The following is a 19,226-nucleotide window of genomic DNA, read 5'->3' as shown; positions in this document are numbered from 1 at the left end:
CTCAGCAACTTTCAAATATGCGATACAGTTTTGTTAACCATAGTCACCATGATATATATTACATCCTATGAAATGTTTATTCTATAACTGAAGATTTTTGTACCCTTGGACTCCCCTCACCCATTTTGTCTGCCTCTCAACCCCAGCCTCTGGGCAACCACCAATCACCTATATCTATGAACTTGGGTTTTTTTTTTTTTGTTGTTGTTGTTGTTGTTGGGTTGTTTTGAGGGGGGGCTACCTTTTTAAAAAAAATTTAAATATACATGAGATCATATGGTGTCTGTTTTTCTCTGACTTTTTAAACTTTGCATAATGCCTTCAAGGTGCATCCATGCTGTTGCAAATGGCAAGATTTCCTTCATTTTTATTTCTATGGCTGAATAATATTCCTCTGTGAGATATATATACATATATGAACATTTTTATTATCCAATCATCTATTAGTGGACAGGTGTTGTTTCCACATCTTGGCTATTATTAATAATGCTACAATGAACATGGGGTGCATATATCTTTTCAAGATAGTGTTTTTGTTTTCTTTGGTAGGATTGGTGGATCATATGGTAGTTCTGTTCTATTTTTAGTTTTTTGAGGAAACTTTATACTGTTTCCATAGTGACTGTACCAGTTTACATTCCCAACAACAGTGCACAAGTGTTCCTTTTTCCCACATCCTTGCCAACACTTATTATTTCTTGAAAACTTCCATTTCTTAGATTGCTTTTTATTATCATATTCTACAGACATGTTTAGAGATGCTTGCTCAAGTTCAGTGAGGTGTGATTTTCGTGTTTTCACCCAGCTTACTGTGAAACATAGTGTTTGTGATAGATATACCTACTAACTTATCAAATTAAGAGTGTCAAGTAACAAGTAGGTAACTATAAGAATTATGTGTATTTTTTGACACTGCATTTTTTTTAAATTAAGTTCAGAATTTCACACATTGCTGTATTAAACACATCCAACTATTTTATATTTAAGAAAGTACATAAAAATTGTTCACCAGAGTTTTCTGTCTTCTAGAGCATTTTTACATGATTTAAGATTTTAAAAAGTCAATGTATAAATAACACCAAATCCTTTTTGAGAACTTTAAGAAGAAATATATGTGAAATAGTCAGAGAAATCAAATAGACTAAACTTCAGGGAAAAATTCTTTCCCATATAAGATGAAATAGTACTCTAAAGGAAGTGAAGGGGGCACCTGGGTGGCTCAGTGGGTTAAGCCTCTACCTTCGGCTCGGGCCATGGTCTCAGAGGGTCCTGGGATCAAGCCCCACATCAGGCTTTCTTCTTAGCAGGGAGCCTGCTCCCCCCCCCCCCGCCTGCCTTCTCTCTGCCTACTTGTGATGCCTCTCTCTGTCAAATAAATAAATAAAATCTTAAAAAAAAAAAATAAGGAAGCAGAGAACCAACTGGAATAAAAGCCCCGGAGGCCACAGGATAAGCTGATATGAAAGAATATAACATAGGGTGTCCCTACCATGGATGCTCCTATCAGTTAAAACACCCTGCTTGTAAATAACAGAAAACCCACCATAACATGACTTAACGATTGAAGAGGACATGTTGGCTCATGAAACCCTAAACCCAAGGATAGGCCTGTTCAGGACAGACTTGAAATACAGGTGCAAGCGCTTCGCTAAGGATGCAATGTCTTTGTCTTACCAGCCTGCCTCTGCCAAGCTGGTTTCATTCTAAATATGACTTTTCTTATAATACCGTGATGGAACCACATGGATCTACCTCTCCACCCTTCAATTCCACCAAAAACAAAACAAAACAAGCAAAAAAACACAAAATAAAAACAAAAAACCCAGAGACCATGGGAATGGGTGCTGGGAAGGCATCCTATAAATGCCCGCCAAAATAATCACATTAAATAAACACAATAATTGGTGTCATGTAAAATGTTTGCCATTCATAGTCATGTTACAAGATTTTGATCATTGGATATTAAATATTAAATCTGATTATGAGGAGGATGTTAATTATGCCTATATTGAAATATGAGGTTGATAGAAAAAGCAAAATAATATTTAATTAATAAATACTCTGCCAGAACAGCTTGTTTTTCACCAGTTATAGCTACTGATATAAATAAGTAGCACTTCCCTGGACTCAGTGTTCTGCCAACAAAAATTCAATTATGAGGAAAAATGGCAGTTAAGGATTTCTATTTGGATAGAAGTTCTAGGAAACCCTAAAGGCTTCTAAGTGGAATACATTTGAAATTAGAATTTTGGAAGAAATACGAATTTGTGGTAAAACTATCAATAAAAAATTGTTAGGATGTTTTAAACAGATTAAAGAACACAGAGTACATCTGAAATCTATATGTAAAAATGACAGTTGGCAGAAAATAATTCTTCCTTGAGAGGAGAGTTGAGGAGATTAAGCTGAGGACAAGACGAAATGTTTACCGTTAGAATTTAGAGTAAAAGATGAGGACAAAATATTTTCACCTTCTTTCGTATACAAACTTGAAATAATAGGAACAATGAAAACCAACCTTGCAAATCAGAACCATATCCTCTCAGGGTTTTTTTTTTTTTTAATCTTTTTAATCTTTTGTCAAAGATTTATTTATTTTAAAGAGTGAAGAGCACAAGCAGGGGAAGGGGTAGATGGAGAGAGAGAGCGCGAATCCTCAAGCCGACTCCCCACTGAGCGTGGACCCCCCCTATGTAGGGCTTGATCCCAAGACCCTGAGGTCATGACCTGAGCCAAAAGCAACCAACAGAGCCACCCAGGTACCCCACCCTCAGTTTATTTAACAGGTAAGTAAACAACTTATAGGACAAAAGAATAGCTGTGAATTAGGTAAACTCTAAATAGAAAACCTCAAAGATATCTTCAATGAAGAAAGTCTTGGGGCACCTGTATGGCTGTCATTAAGCATCTGCCTTCAGCTGGAATCATGATCCCAGGGATCTGGGATCAAACCCTGCATTGGGCCCCCTGCTCAGCGGGAAGCCTGCTTCTCCCTCTCCCACTCCCCCTGCATGTGTTTTCCCTCTCTCGCTATGTCTCTCTGTCAAATAAACAAATAAAATCTTAAAAAAAAAAAAAAGAATTAGAAGTCTCTTGGGTTTTAGCTATGTCAACAAAATGACTGAGACCAAATTTTATGAGATTAATAGTAAACTTACCTGCAGCAAATTTAAATCATGACCTTGTTTATAATGGGCCATTTAACCATAATGGAAAATGGGAAGTTTGCCACTACATTTGAGGAATACACCAATGTTCCATAGAAACATATAATAGCTTTGAGATTCAGCAGTAATGATGGCTCGTGAGTAAAAACTATTAAATGCTTTCAATGATATCAGTTCTTTATTGGGTTATATACAAGCATTTGCATAAAGACCAATAATTTTCTGAAACATTTTTAAGTGAAATTAAGTTTAAAACTACAGACCCTTCTGGCTAAATAAGATGCTATTCAACAATGAATGTGTCAACAAAGAAATAAAAAAAGAAATAAAAATGAAAATCTGACAGTCCAAAAATCTCTGGGATTCAGCCAAAGTGGTTCTAACAGGGAAGTTTATTGCAGTACAGGCGTACCCCCAAGAAGTGAGAAGAATCTCAAGTGAACAGCCTCACCTCCACCCGAAGGTGCTAGAAAACAAACAAACAAACCCCAACCCCAAAAATGGGAAAAAAAGGAAGAGAGAGAAACCAAGAAATAGACTCTTAACTATAGAGAACAAACTGATGGTTACCAGAGGGGACGTTGGTGGGGAGATGAGACTTAAGGAGTATACTTATCATGATGAAAATACAAATAAAATAAAAAATTTTTAAAAAGCTTTTATTTATTTATTCATGAGAGAATGAGTGAGAGAGAGCATGAGAGAGGAGAAGGTCAGAGGGAGAAGCAGACTCCCCAAAGAGCTGGGAGCCCGATGCAGGACTCGATCCTGGAAGTCCGGGATCATGACCTGAGCCGAAGGCAGTTGTTCAACCAACTGAGCCACCCAGGCGCCCCAATAAAATAAAATTATTTTAAAAACTATAGGCACTTCTGTCATTAAAAATATATCATCTTTTTTTATCATTGAGCTTTAATAATCATGATTAGAAAGATGTTTAAAAGATCATTGAAATATATATAGTATTAAATGGCTTTTAAATAATACATGTTCAGGGCACCTGGGTGGGGCAGTCTGTTATGCCTCTGACTCTTGGTTTTGGCTCAGATCATGATCTCAGGGTGGCAAAATCGGGCCCAGAGTTGGCTTTCAAGTTCAGCTCAGAGCATCCTTGAGATTCTCTCTCCCTCTCCTTCTGCCCCCAGCTCATGCTCTCTCTCTCTCTCTCTCCCTAAAATAAATAAATTAATCTTTTAAAAATAAAAATGAGTAAATAATACATGTTCATTTTTAAAAATTTAAATAGGGGGCGCCTGGGTGGCTCAGCGGGTTAAAGCCTCTGCCTTCAGCTCAGGTCATGATCCCAGAGTCCTGGGATTGAGCCCCTCATTGGGCTCTCTGCTCAGCTGGGAGCCTGCTTACCCCTCTCTCTCTCTCTCTCTCTGCTTACATCTCTGTCAAATAAATGAAATCTTTTTTAAAAATATTAAAAAATAAATAAAATAAAAATAAAAATTCAAATAGTACCAAAGTGTATGCGCTGAGAAGCAAGTGTCCTTCATAAGTGCTTATGAGGTCTTGTGCAGTTCAAACTTAACTTAGCAATGGCCACCTCCCCCCATCTCTGCCCAAATCCTTGGAAGAACTCATTACCCTGAACCCAACAGTCCATTACAATGAGCACTGGATCTTTCAATCCTTCCCTTTCTATCGGTGGTAGTGAGGGAGGGGTAGGGAGGTGGAAGTAAGGGCAGCCGCAGTTATGTCTGCCAGATTTTCTATCTTGCCTCCTCACCCTCACCCAGCACCATTTCCAGCTTGCCACCAGAAGAGGAGATACAAACTGAGGCCTTTATAAGAGAACCATGGAAAACTTTTACTTAGCGTAGCTGGTAGCTATATCTAACTTTCCACATCTCTGAAACTGCATGACCTACCTCATGAGGAAATTTACAGAAGGTTGATTTGTATGTCTGTCTACTTGTGCAAGCAGTGAGGAGTGCTGAACAGACTTCTTTTTAATCTTTTTAAAAAAGATTTTATATATTTATTTGACAGAGAGAGCACATAAGCAGGGGAAGTGGCAGGCAGAGGCAGAGGGAGAAGCAGACTCTCCACTGAGCAGGGAAAGCCTGATGTGGGACTCAATCCCAGGACCCTGGGATCATGACATCCTCAAGTTAAATTATGGATCCTGGGGCTCAACATAGAGTCTGCTTAAGGTTCTCTCTCTCTCCTTTTGCTCCTCCCCTGCTTAAACTCTCAAAAGACAGACATAAAGAGAAAGGAAGAAAGAAAGAAAGAGAAAATCTTAAAAGAAAAGAAAAAATATGGATCTCAATGCTTGCTGTCATGATTGGAGTTGACTATGATGTAGCCATTCTTGCTTTATCATAATAGTCATAGAGCAGTTATGCTTTTTTAAATTTACATTTCTATTACAAATATAATATCCTGACTATGCCATGTATTAAATAGGCTCTGTAGCATATCCTACTAATATCTTTATAGTAAAGTAACAGGTCCTTTGTTCCAAATAATCAACTTAAAAGTTTACTTTTAAAACAGAGCTAATTGATATGCTAACCCACCTATATCAACACACAGTTGTAAAAGGGCTATGTTTATTACTGTATTATAGTGCTTAGCAACATTGAGCACTCTAAATCAAATTAAAGTCAGGCCTTGTTTCCTCATTACAGCTATTTTTAGCTGCTGAACTCTCTCCCACTAGTACTACTTTGTTTCTTCCAGATTAAATTAAATCAAAGGCATGACAAAATATTTTGGCAAATAGAATGTGTTTTATTTGTTTCTGAAAAAAAAGATATCTTTCCCCTTTGGAATATCCACTGATGCCTTCCCCTGTCATCTAACCTGTTCCATTATCTCAAAAGCGTTGACATATTCACAGAGGACAGATTCTGTATCAACCACGTACAGATCCGCCTGGACATAGCCGCACAAGGAAGTAAAAACTGAGTCCACGTCTGTTTTTAGTAAATTAAACTGAGTCATGTTTCCCTCATGATCCTTTTGGTTCTCTGTTCCAAAATGAGAACCCAGTCAACTGGAGATTCTTCCATTTAATACACACATGGATATGCTTTATCTTCTATGGGAAGCATTTTTTCTTCCTTTTACATCTCTATTAGATTTAGCTACCGATAAGAGGCTATCTTGAATATATTGAATGGAGTCCTTTCAAAAACCAAGTCCTTTAGGGCTTATTTGTTTTTCACTCTAATAAGAAGAGAGATGGGGCACCTGGGTGGCTCAGTGGTTTCAAGCCTCTGCCTTCAGCTCGGCTCAGGTCATGATCCCAGGGTCCTGGGATCCAACCAGGCATCAGGCTCTCTGCTCAGCAGGGAGCCTGCTTCCCTTCCTCTCTCTCTGCCTGCCTCTCTGCCTACCTGTGATCTCTATCCAATAAATAAATAAATAAAATCTTAAAAATATTTTTTAAAAAATTAGAAAAAAAAATAGAAAAGAGAAAATTTTTCACCAAGATGCATTTAACAATGCCAAGTTGCGCATTAAGATACAAACTACGGATTGAGAATCTTAATGTGCAGAAATAGCACATTGTAATGAAAAGAAAACTTTCTGAGAAATGCGACTTACGTGCAGAGATCCGTAATACATGATGTACAATGCACATTCGCACAAAGGAAAAAGCATTTGATCATGAAAATATTCACTACTGAGCTCAAATCTTTTCTTTAGAGTTAATTACAGTTAATGTTTGTCATTAATGAATTAAATGAGGTCTTCATGGATCTCTTTTGGGCTGTGTCTATATTAGAACAAAAAGTTAATTTAAGGTTAAACTGGTTTCATCAACACCAATAGTGAATTGAAAACTTTCCTTTTTTAAAAGATTTTTATTTATTTATCTGTGAAAGAGAAGAGCAAGAGAGCACAAGTGGTAGGGAGGGTCACAGGGAGAGGGAGAAGCAGACTTGCCATTCAGCAGAGATCCCGACATGGGGCTCGATCCAAGGAACCCCATGATCATGACCTGAGCCATGTAGGCACCCCGGGAATGAAAACTTTCAATGATTTTTTTTTCACATTTATATGAGAAAGAGAAAGTAAAATTCAAGATTATTCATTCTGGTTTTGTGTTTGTAACTATTTTAAGGAGGGTGTCTTAGTTTCCTAAGGCTGCCATAGCCAAGTACAACAAATTGGGTACTTTAAAATAATAGAAATTTGTTCTCTCACAGCCTTGAGGCTCTGAAATCAAGGTGTTTGCAGAACCTTGCTCCCTCTGAAGCCTCTAAAGGAAGATTCTTCTTAGCCTTTTCCAGAATCTGGTAGCCCTGGATATTTTTTGGTGTGTGGCAGCACACCTGAATCTACCTCCATTTTCCCACGGCCATCTTCCCTGAGTAGCTCTTCTCTTCATCTTACACTGGATTAAGGTATGATTTCATTTTAACTTAAACCTAAGTAAATCTGCAATGACTCACCAGCTGAATATGGTCACATTCTGAGGGATTGGGAGTTAGGACTTCAACATGCCTTTTTGGGGGACACAATTCAACCCATAACAGGGAGCTAGCAACATAATGCATTTGTTTTCCACATGAGTTCTGAACCAATGGAAGAAGAAAACTAAAGAGATGATAAATGGTAAGCAAAATATCACTTTTATTGACGTTAAAGCTTATTTTGGAGCCTCTGATTTATTTGAAGGCAGATGAGCTTGGTCACCTGAAATGCTGACATCACACTGACCTCACATTTACTTAACCTATCCAGTAGCAGATAACACAGGACTGTCCCGGATCTCTTCCGGTGTTGGCTTGCCCCTAGAACGAATAGCATGGAGGAATGGTGCAAATATGTCTTTCCTACAGCTCAGACTGGTGATTCCAGAACCCAACTAAGATTAAAGCGAGAGAAAGAGAAAAGAAAAAACTCAAGCATCACATTGATACTGCTCCCTCCACAGGAAAGAAACATCAGGAATACGGAATAAGCTTCCTTATGATAGTAAATACATATGCATATTAGGACAGCTTCATTGTTGTGAATAGCCATCAGTAAGGCTCAGGGCATTTTTCCTGGGGCTTGATTTTAAAGATTTTTTAAAAATATTTGTATTATAAATGTATATATATATTCTGTTCTGCAGAATTTTGTGTGCTGTTTTGCAGAATTTTAGCCTAAGTTTAAAATAAGGCTGTCTAAAGTATTTTGTAAAATAGGAAAAGGTTCAGAATTCCACATCACTTAACCCATTCTATATTGAATAACACTGAGCTTGTCACAAGAAAGTTTACCAGGAGGATCATTTGGCTGAGACTGCACATCCATTAAACGCCTCAAGCATTGACTTTTATGTATTTTCCCATTCGAGGAACATAAAATCTTACAGGATTCAAAGAAAATGTGCATCTCCTAACTTTCAGTTTGTATCCTATTACTAGACTGTACCATGTATAGTAGCCTACTAATAGTTTCTTGTAAATTCTGAAATTAGCTTGTTAAATAGAAAAAAATATATACTTGCATCCTGAAGGGGTCAGATTGTATGGTGTGAACGAGAAAGGTAAATTACAATTTTATTAACTTTTTTTTAGATACCTTTATTTTTAATATGTTAGAAGTGTTAAAAATAAAAAGAAGGGGGCTTTTCTCCCCAAAACTCCAAAAATTATACAAACTTTTAGAAGGCTTTTGTTTCTGAGTAGGGAAATTTCTACTAAGGGGTGGATGCAGTAGGAAGCCTGTAAGATGACCACATGTGAACCCTGCTTCCTGCCCTCTACTCACCTGTATGTAATCCTCTCCCCTGGATTAAAGGCTGGACTTAATGACTTGCTTCTAATGACTAGCATGTAGTCAATCTGATGGGTATCGCTCCCAAAATTAAGGTTTTTTTTTTCTTAATTTATACACATTTTGGTTTATTCCAATACCACATCATTGTACCATGAGAATGTTTATTTCAAGGTGATTTTTAATCGTGTAGCCACAATCCCCCTATAGTTTTACGTTATTTTTTCTCTACTTTTTAAATACGAGATACAGAATTTATCAGAGTTTACAAGGGACAGACACATTCTTTCTGCTGAATCAGGTATCATATTTAACTTAAAAACTCTTATTAACCTTTTGGATAGCAAGAATTTGAAGCTGTTGGGCGTCCCATGTGTTTACAGGTCCCAAAGTAGCCCTGAAGTCTATGTAGACTTCAGGAAAATATCTTTGATAAACTGTAACAAAACTCACCTCAAAATAAAAACCTATGAAATGTCCATAGTTCTATCCAGAGTCAACATTTTTACAATATCCATTTTCAGAAACAACAGTGAAAGATAGATTTACGTTCAGAAAACAAAGCCTCTATATTAAGATGCCCTAACTTGCAATCTAGCACCCCATGCTGAATTCTGTTCAGTCCTCTTATTACTGAAAACACCCATCCTCAGATGCCCCAAATAATGTCAGGTGGGACAATGGTTTGAACAAAGAGAATTCCAAAGAGAGCTACGTTTTAAGACAGTGGCTTCTAACACGGAGGACATGGAGAGATGGAGAGGAGAAGGGAGTTGGGGGAAATTGGAGGGGGAGACGAACCATGAGAGACTGTGGACTCTGAGGGTTTTGGAGCAAAGGGGGGTGGGAGGTTGGGTGAGCCTGGTGGTGGGTATTATGGACCGCACGTATTACTTGGAGCATTGGGTGTGGTGCGTAAACACTGAATTCTAGAACACTGAAAAGAAATTAAAAAAAAAAAAAAAGACAGTGGCTCCCATTCTGTTTGTTCTAATATACTATCTCTTGGATCACTTGCTCTCAGGATAGCCCTGGGAAAGAGTCATGTCAAGAGGGGGCTTAGAAGATTTCCCCCTAGTTGAAACTTCCCAGGAGACTGCAAGCCCAGTCAACAGTTTGCCTACAGCGTTGTGAGAAGCCCTGATCCTAAGGTACCCTGTTGAGCTATGCCCAACATTCTGATCCACAGAAACTGTGAGACAAGAAATGTTTGTTTCAGGCCTTTAAGCCACTTAGTTGTGGAGGAATTCGTTATGCAACCGTCGATAACTAAAAGGGGAAAGGCCTAAGATTCTGATGTAATTTAGTGTTAAGATTATGGGTTTAGAAGTTAATTTGTCCAATAACTTAGGAACATTTTGTTTAAGTAATACATCATATTTTCTTGTCAAAAAAATTTTGGATAAAAAGAGATAGAAACGATCAAATTCAATCTCCAATTTCCCTAAATTCACATCCTTCTTCTGAATTAATCATTAAGTTATTTTTCCAGAACTTTTTCTCGGCATTAACATTTTCACATATGGAGTTTTACTTCATAGAAATAAAAAAGAACATTCTGCAACATGCTTTTTTTTTTTTTTTTTTTTTTTTAGTTTAACTCATCCTAAACATCTTCCCACAGCTGCGCATTGATTTCTAACTTACTCTCTTACCTTCTATGGTAATCTATAACAGAACCATAAAACAACTTTATTTAATCTACCTGCTGATGATGCACATTTGAGTTTCTAGTATTTCACCCTGATCAACACTGTTGCAATTAATTAATAGACTTGTACTTATCTCTTTGTGCTCATGAACTGATATATCCCTATTTTAGACTTGTTTGCAAAAGACATGGGCATTTTTTCTTGACAGATTTCCCAACTTCTCTTTAACACAATAACCATTTATACTGTCCGACCGAGTATTAGAATTCTGGTTTTCCCGAGATATTTTCCATCTTTTGAACACATTCTACCTTCTTCTTCCACCTTACTAATTAATCACATGTTTTATATTTCTTCTCCTTGCTATCGTTTTGTTTGTAAAAGGTTTGGATCTTTAAGCCACCTGTTAGCTTTCTAATAATGTTTGATTAACTTACAGGTCAAATTTGGAAAAGACAATAACAACAAGGAGACAACTCTTCCAAATATGAAAACAGGTAATGTTTCCAACTGACTTTAAATTCAACCATAGAGCATAAACCCTGTTGAATTCCTCACTTCCTTCTTACTTGAATATCCTACAGTTCTTCTACATAGTTGGTAATCAATACATGATGACTTAATTTAATTGATTAATTTGCCCATGACATCTCATGTCAACTACATTGAAATATACAGTGACCACCTACAGCCAAAATCTTGGTTGTAAAAAAATATGACATTCCATTGGGATATGATGGAATCCACAGCTGGTACAGGGGAAGTATGAGATGAACATGGAAGATCATGGGACAGAAAGTATGGAGGCACTCAGAGAAGGATGGAGACATGCCAAGCAACACAGGAGCTGGCTTGATTTTTCTGATTTTAATAATTGTATATCCTTCTTCTTAGGGAATACACTCTGGTATTTAGGAGTCAAGGAGCAAGATTTCTACAACTTGTACTCAAATGGTTCAGAAAAATTGACTGATGATAGCTACACAGCTAGCTAGCTAGATGATAGAGAGAATAATAAAATAAATGGGACAAAATATAAACAGTTGATCGATCTGGGTCAATAATATATAGGAATTATTCATATGATTCTTGCAACTTCTCACTAAGTTTGAAATTATATCAAAATACAGTTTGCCCCAAAACCAAGGTTTAGAATTTGTTTTTCATAATATTAGTAGTTAGTGTTCTTTGAAAATGGAAATTTTTATTTTTCTCCAAGCATTTTGGCTATAGTTCTGTTGCTTAGATACCTAATTCAGCACAAATCTCACCATTTAATTCTCTAAAAAACTTGAGAGCTCTTTCCCAGAGTAAAATTTTCATTTCATACTATGATTGCTACAAAGTCTGTGATTTTAGGTTTCTAATTGCTACAGATCACAAACAAAATTAATTGAGAGTGTTCAAGATGAGGAAACTAGGGTAATATTCTAAAGCCCTGAATTCTGTTCTTATATTGAAACACCAGGCAACGTAAATTAACCCTACTTTGTTCATATGAATACGGTAACTCTTGCAGTTCTTGAACTCTTTTATACTACTATTAACTATTTTTAATTAAAATTATAATTGCATGTGTTGCCTTTTAATGTGGAAAAGACAGTAACTCCTCCAAAAAATAATACACATGTAAGCATATTTTTAGTCATAAGAGCCACAGAAAAAGAACAGCCTTTATTTTTCCACCCACTGACCAGCCTTCCTTGAAAACTCTGTTTTCTTATGCATAATAAAATTCAGAAAATAATTGGGAGAAATAGCTTATTCTGTAAAATATTAGCTTCCATTTTCATTCAGGTTCAAATGTGAAAAATGCAAACCAGAAGTACAATTTGTTCAATATTATTAATTAAAACATTCTGTGTCTATGAGCTACAGTTTTCTGTGTGTTACAATTTCAGAGATCCAAAATAACAATAGATAAACAGAGTATCTTCTCAAGAATGTAGAACTTGTCATTTAAAAAGAGGAGAAATTTTGGCATAGGCGTTTTTGAAAATGGATAGATCATACCATTTGAAACTGCCTGGTTATGGATCTGAACATGGATGCAACTCATTACCTGTGAAAATAGTTACTTCATGAAGAATTACACTTCAGTGGGAAATATAATTTGGAAATTACTGTTCCTTAAACATCATTTACGATAACCGAAGTTAACCTGTGATTTTCTTTAATAGTCTTATAAATTCTATCTCATCTGTAATGGCAGTGTAAAATTTCATCTATTACATAAATTCTAATTTAAGAAGATGTTGACAGAGTATGGGTGTGTTATACTCTGGTGATTAACAACCTTAGTATCTTCGGCCATTAAAGTACAATCGTCTCTAAGCAAAGCCTAGCATGAACGGGCTAACCATATTATACAGGTGATTCTTGTAAAACTGAAGCATTAGCTGCTCTAATGTGAGAAAAATAGACGGGCTTGTCCACTTGTACTTCGAACAATTATTTGGATAATAGGGTGAAATAAGAACTAGAAAACCATTCTGTTTTCTAAATACACTTGGATTTAGAAAATACATTCCAAACTTAAAAATCTCTAGCCAAAACCATAACATGATTTCATAAAATGGCCTGTGGAGAATGGCAGTTACCCAACAGAATAACTTCATGTGTCAGAATTCTGACTCATTTGCAATATTCATGTGTAGAGTTGCGTTTTGTTCCAAGAACTCCAGCCCAATCCCAGGCTCATGCCCGGATTCAAGCTACTAGCCCCTCTTCCTAATGCAATATTCTCATTGATTTCTCTCCATCTTCTCTCACTCAATTTTAACCTATTTTCAATGTAGCACTAGAATAATTTTTTATTTTTATTTTTTTTAAAGATTATTTATTTATTTATTTATTTGACAGAGAGAGAGAGAGAGAGAGAGAGGTCACAAGTAACAGAGAGGCAGGCAGAGAGAGAGAGAGAGAGGGATGTGGGACTCGATCCCAGGACCCTGAGATCAAGGACCCTGAGCCGAAGGCAGCGGCTTAACCCACTGAGCCACCCAGGCACCCCAGAATAATTTTTTAAACATTACGTCACTGCTGATCAAAGCTCACCTGTGATTTTTCAATTGCACTTAAAATTCCAACCTCTTTGATCTGGCCACAACCTCCCTCTGTAGCTTCAGGCCATCTGGCTGTCTTTCTGTTTCTCTGATAATGCCCACACGGTTTCTGCCTTCAGTCTTCAGCATTCCTTGTGCCCTCTGCTCTTCCTCCAGCTCTTTGCAAGGCATTCCTCTCAACGTTTGGATTCCAGCCCAAGTGTCTCCTTTCTAGAACAGCCTTGCCTGTAACTATTTCAATACACCCTCACGCTGTCATAATAATATTTATCACTAGCATTCATTACCTTGTTAGTTTCCCTTCCTAAAAAACAACTTCATGAGTATAAGAACGTTTGTTCCTGGGAGAATGGGCAAAGATGCGTAGTATAAAAGAGGAACTCAATAAATATTTGTTTTATGAAGGCCTCTTCAAAGTAGGTATCATTTTTCATCTGATGAGAAGCTGTTCATTTTGGTGAAATTCTGAAGTTCTCATGAAGTGCCTCTTGACCATACACTGAAAAAGAGTTTCTTTAAAACTAAAATAGAAGTCTTCAGTTTTGTTTAATGTTTATATTTCCATTCCTTTTAAAATTAAAAAAAAATTATATAAGTAAAATCTGTTTTGTGAGTTTAGGGGAAACATCAAAATGTCTGCTTTGTGTTCAGATCCAACTACAATGGAAATGTTAGAGCTCTGGCATTATGAAGTGTGTAGGTATTAGTTTTTAAGCATTTACATAACACAGATTCTGATCATGGTTGAATTTGCAAACAACACTGAGTTGAGAGGAAGAGGTGACGAAGTCTACGTCATGTTTCACCAAAATGGAATACTATTTATCCATCCTATTGTTTAAAATATGGAGAAGGCAGTCTGCACAGATGTTTGTTCTGGAAATGACATGAGTCATATTCTAACCCTGCCCTGGCTGCATAGTCCCCATAGTAATCATAGTTCAGGCACAAATGAAAACTGTGCCTAAACCTCTCTCAAGTCACTGGAATGGTCAACAGGGGTGTGTACTGGACTCAGCTGCCCAAGGAAAGGAGCCCAGCTAGGTCTGTATCCATATTTCCAACAACTGGCATAGTACATAGTGACAAATGAAAAATGAATAAACATATCAGATGGGTAAGAATAGATCAGCTTCACATATGATCAGTTACCAGTGAATTGAAGAAAGCATTGTTCTAGAATTTAATGTCCAAGCCAGCCATTTTTGTTTTGGGGAAAATGTCCCTGGTTTTAATGCTAGCTCTCTGGGCCCATTAAGAAAGCACTTTTGCCTTTGTTCCTTTATCAATATTTATCAAATGCTTTTTCCTATGCTAGGCAATATGGGTCCAGTGGAGGGGGGGGAATAGATGTAAACCTGTCCTCATGAAACATATGGTCATCTAGGGAGAAAAAGTGTGATCAGACGATCAAACAAGTATACAATTATGCCCTGTGATAAGTGCATTTAAAGCAGCTCTGAGGGGCACCTGGGTGGCTCAGTCAGTTAAGTGTCTGCATTCAGCTCCAGTCATGATCCCAGAGTCCTGAGTATGGAGCCCTGCATCAGACTCCTTGCTCAGTGGGGAGTCTGCTTCTCCCTTTGCCCCTCACCCCACTCTCCTGCTCTCTTTTACTCCCTCCATCAAAAAAATAAATAAGATCTCAGGAAACCTGGATAGCTCAGTGGGTTAAAGCCTCTGCCTTTGGCTCAGGTTTTGATCCCAGGGTCTTGGGATCCAGCCCCGTGTCGGGCTCTCTGCTCAGCAGGGAGCCTGCTTCTTCCTCCTCTCTCTCTCTCTCTGCCTGCCTCTCTGCCTGCTTGTGATCTCTGTCAATAAATAAATAATAATACAACAATCTTAAAGAAAAAAAAAATAAGATCTTTAAAAAAAGAGAAAAAAAAGAAAGAAGCTCTGAACTTGCATGGCAAGGATGTATGATTTAGTCCGAGGAGTTGAAGAAGGCTCTCATGAAAACGGACTTTGGAGATTGGGAAAATGATTAAGAATTAAAGTGAAGAGTGTGGGAGAGTTGTATTAACAGAAAGAGAAGAACACAAACATAGACCTTTGGTGGGAAGGAGAATGGACTATTGGAAGAACTGAAAAGCATAGCAGCACGACTGGAGATGGAACAAAGGAGAGAGACTGCCACAAGGTAAGACAGGAAGGTGAGGCAAGAGCCAGACCATGGAGGGAGGGGGTCCTTGTAGGCATTGTCAAGGGGACTTTGACGTGCTTTACACCTAAATAATAGGAACAGATTTGTTGCACTGTTTTTCCAGCAACATGTTGGAAGCAGAACCCTGCCAAATGCAAGGCTTCTACTGAAGACTCAGAACCTCACAGGCGATGACAGCAGTAGGAAAGGGAGCTAGCTAATGGCATCCGACCTCTTGATCCTGTCTATTCCTGATACATGGATCAACAAGTCCTTACAATAAGATAGTGGAAGCCGAGCTGGAAACATATACTGATGTACACACTTGGAAAGGACACAAACTTTGTCATGATTATGGAGTCATTGAGACAGAATTGTTTAACAATGCCATCGGCAATGGCAAATAAAATTCATAATCTTAAGGTCTTGTCATAAAATGATTTTCAATTCCAAATAATAATTTTAAAGAATTTTTTCTTTGCTACAAAAACCGAGATTGACTGAGTATGTACTTTTGTTATGTTTAATTTATAAGAGCATAGAATTCAATCATTAGAGTCTATTATGACTCTTAAGGTCCCCTATGACTTTGCTGCTTGAAATGTAATCCCGGGATCAAGTTCATCATCATCATCATATAGAAGTATGTTAGCAATTTATAATCTTAGAATCAGTCCCACCCAAACCTACTGAGTTAGAGTCTGCATTTTTTTTAAGATTTTATTTATTTATTTGATAGAGATCACAAGTAGGCAGAGAGGCAGTCAGAGAGAGGAGGAAGCAGGCTCCCTGCTGAGCAGAGAGCCCCATGCGGGGCTCGATCTCAGGACCCTGAGATCATGACCTGCGCTGAAGGCAGAGGCTTAACCCTCTGAGCCACCCAGGCACCCCCTAGAGCCTGCATTTTAATAAGATTCCTGTATGGTTTGTTTGCACATTAAAATCTGAGAAGGATTGCCTTAGAACTTTACTCGCATCCAGTGTAAAAATTTCTTTTTGAATACTAGAAAGGGTTTAGTCATGTGATGTTTAATTTCATTAAATGAAATGCTCTGCCCTTTGAACATGTAGGCATTTAATGCTGAGTTGTAAGAGTCAAACTGGAAGAGTCTGGGGGATCCACACTTTAAAAAAATTCTTATTCATCAAACTTTACTTCCTTCCTGGATGATAGATATATCATTTATATATTCCTAATTAAAACACACAGTGTAGTATACACAAACATATTTTAACATCTTCCTGGAAAAAAGTTATTTCTAGACTCATTCGTTGGACAGGGTATTTGTGACGGAAATGAAAAATGTTATCATAAATATGGTAAGAGAACTTGAGCACAAAAGGACTCTTTTCCATTCCTCATAAGAATAGGTTGTTATTTTGTAAAGGAAAGTTGGGTAATGTTCTTTTTAATTTGGCAAAAGAAGGTCCCAGAGCTGAGGCTGGAGCGTATTTTGAGTGAAAAGATTTAAGATCTTTCACATCAAAGCGAGTTTGGATTTGTTGTCTTGGTTTTTGGATTAGTGTTCTATTTGCTACCGTAATGAATTATGACATACTTAATGGTTTAAACAACACAAAGTTATTATCTTACAGTTCTGTAAATTGGAAACACCATCTCAGGGGATTAAAGTCAAGATGTTAGGAGCACTGAGCCCCTTTCTGGAGACTACAGGAGAAAAATACAATTTCTTGCCTTTTCTAGTTTCTAGAGGCCACCAGGATTCCTTGTGGCCCCTTCCATCTTCAAAGCCAGTAGTAACCAGAGAAGTCTTTCCTAACATCGCATCACTCTGACACAGACATTGTTACCATTTCTTCACTTTCAAAGATCCTTGTGATCCCATTGGATGTTCACAGAAATCTGAGATACTCCCCCTATTTTAAGGTCACCTGATTTGCAGCCTCAGTTTCCCTTTGCCACATAACGTAACATATTCATAGATTATGAGGATTAGAACATAGACATATTGGAGAACCATTACTCTACCTACCGCTGTCCTTGGTGGGAGGAGTAAGCTTCCTGGCCTGGAGAGAAGGGACAGAGCAGATGAGGGCAATCCCTGCAAAGTGTGGCACATTGTGTCATTATGAGAAAGATATCCAGTGAGAATTTCCTATTATAGGGATTGATTGGCAATGAGACCTTAAACAGGTTTTTATCCTGGGTTTTATTATCCCACTTTGTGTTTTTTCCTGTTCTACACATTTCTGCATTTCTCCATTAAGTCCTAATGAGAAAAAAAAAAAAATCTGTTGCTTAAGGTGACTTTTGGAATGAAGAAAAGGGATAGGTAAAGCCACGTTCACAAAACCTGGACAGAGTAAAGCCAAGTTCAGGGAAAACAATAGCTACAGGGCAGAATGATTAGAAGGGTTACTGACCCAAGCAAGCCAAGGGAAGAAATTCACAGCAAGAGAGGACAAGGAGATCACCGGCTATCTCTTATGTCCTGCCACACAACAGTGTCCATGGGACGTATGCATCTGACAATTGATTTCAAATAAGCAGAAGTGACTACTGGTTTGACAAATACAAAGGTGTGGATGACGCTGTGAGATAAAAGGGAACTAAGATAAGCGTCTACCGCCAAAGTGCTTACAATCTAAAAGAAGAGACTCACAAGTAAATGCCTGTTATTGGACAAAATAGGCACAGAGCACTGCGCAGGGAGCATCTGGGAGCACGGGGAAAATTTCTAAAGCAGACAACACATGCCAAGGAAGGCTCTCCAGAAATGGTATTTGAGTTATGTATGGAAGTATGGCTGGGAGATAGGTTACATGGAGGGTGGCAACTGGGTATTTCAGAAACAGCAAATAGCCATGTACAGAAATATATAAAAAATATATATTTATAAATATATATTTATATAGAAAATATAAATATATAGAAAAATAAATATATAGATAAATAAATATATAGAAAAATAAAAAGATTTTATTTATTTATTTATTTGACAGAGAGAGAGAGAGAGACAGTAAGAGAGGGAACACAAGCAAACGGAGTGGGAGAAGGAGAAGCAGGCTTCCCAGTGAGCAGGGAGCCCCATGCAGGGCTCGATCCCAGGACCCTGAGCCAAAAGCAGACGCTTAACCAACTGAGCCACTCAGGCGCCCCTAGAAATGTACAGTCTTACTATAGATCCTAGAGATCGACTCCAATTTTAACTTTGTTGCCCATTAATCCTTCCTCTTTCTGTCACAATGATGCAGAGTTTCTTTTTTATAATCGTGAATCGCAGGATGCCTGGGTGGTTCCGTCAGTTAAGCGTTTGCCTTCAGCTCAGGTCCTGATCCCAGGGTCCTGAGACTGAGCCCCACATCGGGCTCTCTGCTCAGTGGGGAGCCTGCTTCTCTCTCTATCCTTCCTCCTGCTCAAGCTTTGCTCTCGCTCTCGCTCTCTCTCCCTGACAAATAAATAAATAAAATCTTAAAAAAAAAAAAAAAAAAAAAAAAAGAACCCCAC

Source organism: Mustela nivalis (genome assembly GCF_964662115.1).
Source record: "Mustela nivalis genome assembly, chromosome: 1".
Classification (NCBI taxonomy): Eukaryota; Metazoa; Chordata; class Mammalia; order Carnivora; family Mustelidae; genus Mustela; species Mustela nivalis.
The sequence above is the reverse complement of the archived record's forward strand: the minus strand, read 5'-3'. Positions refer to the sequence as shown.